This window comes from Vicugna pacos, chromosome 31 (genome assembly GCF_048564905.1).
Source record: "Vicugna pacos chromosome 31, VicPac4, whole genome shotgun sequence".
NCBI lineage: Eukaryota > Metazoa > Chordata > Mammalia > Artiodactyla > Camelidae > Vicugna > Vicugna pacos.
In genome coordinates, this window is record NC_133017.1 from 5,230,170 (window position 1) to 5,233,424 (window position 3,255).

The 3,255-nt window shown below is 55.5% G+C and overlaps 1 long non-coding RNA gene across 1 annotated transcript; it reads left to right on the plus strand.

The window, feature by feature from the left end:
- On the plus strand, window positions 1-2,786 carry LOC140690729 (uncharacterized). Its single transcript, XR_012066005.1, has 4 exons — window positions 1-205; window positions 511-631; window positions 897-1,095; window positions 2,688-2,786. It is a non-coding gene; the product is annotated as an uncharacterized lncRNA (long non-coding RNA).
- Window positions 2,787-3,255: the final 469 nt, after the last annotated feature.

Consider the following 3,255-nt stretch of genomic DNA (forward strand, 5'->3'; position numbering starts at 1 on the left):
TCGAAACTGGCTTCTCAGAAGCCTGTGGTCTCCACTGCAGGTCTGTCTCCAAACCCAGGGCCAGCATGGTAACTCTGCTCCCCCTGTCTATTCTGGAAGTTCTAGGTGTCCTCCATGGCCCTTCCACCATTATGTTTTTGGAAAACCCCGCAGATGGAATGGGCCTGAGAACAGGAGAGCTGGATGCCAGAAGCCACTGCCCAGTGTGAGGCTCCTGGGAGGGGCATCACCTCTCCGTGGGCTCTGATCTAACCTCCCCTCTCCCCCACCCCCACCCCTCTCCTCCTGCATTTCCTGATTGATCCCTGGATAATGGTCCATACCAGGAATGACCTGGGAGAGGTTTTATGAGTCTTTAAGTGGAAAAAAAAAAAGAAATCTTTAGACAAGTTACTGAAAGTAACTTCCAGCTTTACCGGGAAAGACCTCATTCCAATGTTTAAGGCTAGTTGACAGGGTGTCAAATTGCTTAACCACTCACATCTGAGCAAGTGCTACCTCTCTCTCCAGCTCCCCGCAGCATCCACCTGTGGCAACTTGGCCAAAAGAAGGCAAGAAAGCTCTTTCCCCTCGCCAGCACCAGCGTGGCTTTGGAGTCAGTGGAGGCTGAGAGAAAGAGCCCCGCCCTGAGGTTTGAGGGGCCTCCAGCCACAGCCAGAGGAGCGGGGGTTTTCAGAGTGGCCCAGCAGGGAAACCAGGCAAGGCCACCTGGCCCAAGTCTTCCCTGCCCAGAGAGCCCCATGAACTGCTTTGGGCCACACTCCCCGTTTGGGCCCCCTGCAAAAAGTTACCACGGGAGCCACACCTGAGAAGGCAGAAGGACAGCCCTTTAGCCTGGGGTCCCAGCAGGTGTGTCCTGTGAGACCTGTGGCCACATAAGTTACTTGTCTCTCCAGGTCACTGAAGGGACTGTGCTGGGCATCTTGGTGGTCAGGGACATGGGAACACCTCTAAACTCTGAAGAAGGACAGAGAGACTCTTCCTGGAAGCAAGGATTCCAGGGAGACACCTTGCCCAGAACTGGGGGACTGTGTCCTGAGTAGACCCCTGGGAGGCAATGTGGGGCTGTGGGGTCCTCTTCTGAGAAGGGAGCAGGTGAGTTTTCCGGGGGTGGGGTCCTGCTTTGTCCAGACATGTCCTTGTGTAAGACTCATTTACAAACACCTCCAAGTCCACCTAGGGGTGGCCCCAGAGGTGGGGGTAGAGGAGGAGAGTGAAGGGTGCAGACTTAGGGCTCCCTGAGCCACCAAGGGAGCCAAGGGTCAGTGGGAACATCTTGGGAGTCTAGTGCAGGGGTGGAGGACGAGCACTAAGAACATGCCAAGTCATGCAATAAAGTGACCCATGACCACGAGACACAGGTGGCCGTACACCAAAAGAGGCAGATAGAAATTTAGACCCAGGATCTGAGAACCTTGAGAGGGGCTGGAGGGTGCCAGGAACCCTCAGGAACAGCTCTTCTAGGGGCACAGACATCCCAATACACACATTTCTCATGGAAGCTTTTTGGGGTGCAGAGTGAGTTACCAGGATCCTGAACTTAGTATGGAATCCCACCCCCTTGTTCATCACGGTACCTGGCAATAAATTGCTGTCATTTGTCCCTGGACATGCACAGGGGAGCTGACTGCTGTGGGGGTCACTGCAGGACTAGAATCTTCTGGTGTCTGCTCTGTGACCACAGAAACCCAGGGGGATTTCTCAACGGGAGAACCTGGAGACCATGCCTGCAAGGACCACCCTCATGGGATGGCCAAGGAGCTCGTGGTACCCAGGTCACCAAGTGACGAAGTTGTGAGGTTGCCTGGGGTATCCTGGGGGCATGTAGATTTCTGAGGTCAGCACGTGGGCCCAGCACTGCTGGATGGTCTGCACAAAGAGGGGCCTGCCCTCCTGATGATGGCTCTTAACACCTGCAGGGAAACTGCTCCCAGGGCTCCTGGAGGTCCATATTGAGAGTGTCCTGCCAGCCTTGTGGGGTCACCTTCCCCTGATGCAGAAGCAGACCTCTCTCCCTTGAGGCCCAGGGGACACCTGGCTCAGGTGCCACCTGTGTGCCCTGGACACGCAGAGCCCCAGAGCTCTGGCACAGCCTGGGGTGTGGTGGTGTCCGGGCAAGAAAGGCCCTGGGAAGGGGGTCATTCAAGGGCAGAGGCCACTCTGCAGGGATGCTGGACCTGGCAGCAATGCACTGCTTCAGTACTCCCTTGGGTTGGGTCTCCAACCTGTGGGATGGAAGGGCCACTCCTTCCTGCGGTGCAGTCGGGGGAACTAGATCCATCGTCAAGGTCAGCCCTGAAAATGGAGGCTGCGCTACCTCCATTCCTGGAAAGAAAATCAGTCCCCTCCAGTCCAGGTGATTCAGAAAGTCATTCAGCAATATTCGGGGCCTCCACTTTAGGCTTTGAATTAGAGCTGAGCGGCTTAGGAGGCCAGATCCCTGTCCGTGGCTCCAGGAGCAGGCTTTCTGCTGGGGGACAGGATCCTCACAAACACCTGTGTCTTTGTGGGACACTCCCCTCTGACAAGCTGGGAGGCAGGGTGCAGTTGTGGGAAATCGTGTTTACATGAGCAGAGGGCCACCATGTGGTGGGGGCACAGGAGACTGTGAGAATGAGTCCCACAGCCTTTCTGGAATCAAAAAACTGGCAAATGTGAAAAAGTGCATAATTTGTTTTATTGAACAGGCTGCTTATGTACGTTTGGAGGACCAGGTTCAAGGACTCAGCATCCCTCCAGGACAATAGCCTCAAGAGAAGAACAGACAGAGCAGGAGGAGATCTGGGGTTCCTCCCAGGAATGAGGTGGAACAGGGATTTCTGCAGATTTGCAAGGAATCCCCGACCACTGAGCATGGGGTTACAGCCCCACGAGCCCCTGTCATGTTTGGCTTGGGCTCTGGTTCTGGCCTGCTCATGTATTCTTCCAGCAGAGTTCCAGAAACTCAGAGGGTGGACTTAGAGGGGCTGCGTTTGGAACCTAGTGAGGAGGTGGAGGGTCCTTTATATTGAGTCCCTTCATCCTAATCACCATAGCTGAAGCCCAACACCCCCCAGGCCCCCATGGTTGCCGTGGAGGGAGAACAAGCCTGGCAGGCGACCTAGGGGTCCCACTACTGTGTCCTTCCCTTGTCTTCGTTCCCTTTCACCCCGGAAGGTGTGATTGTCTCGTGTCATGGTGGCTTCCACAATGTCCCTCCCAGTAATCTCTCTTCTCCATCAGGTGGGGTTCCCAACCCCGCTCAGCCTTCTCTGC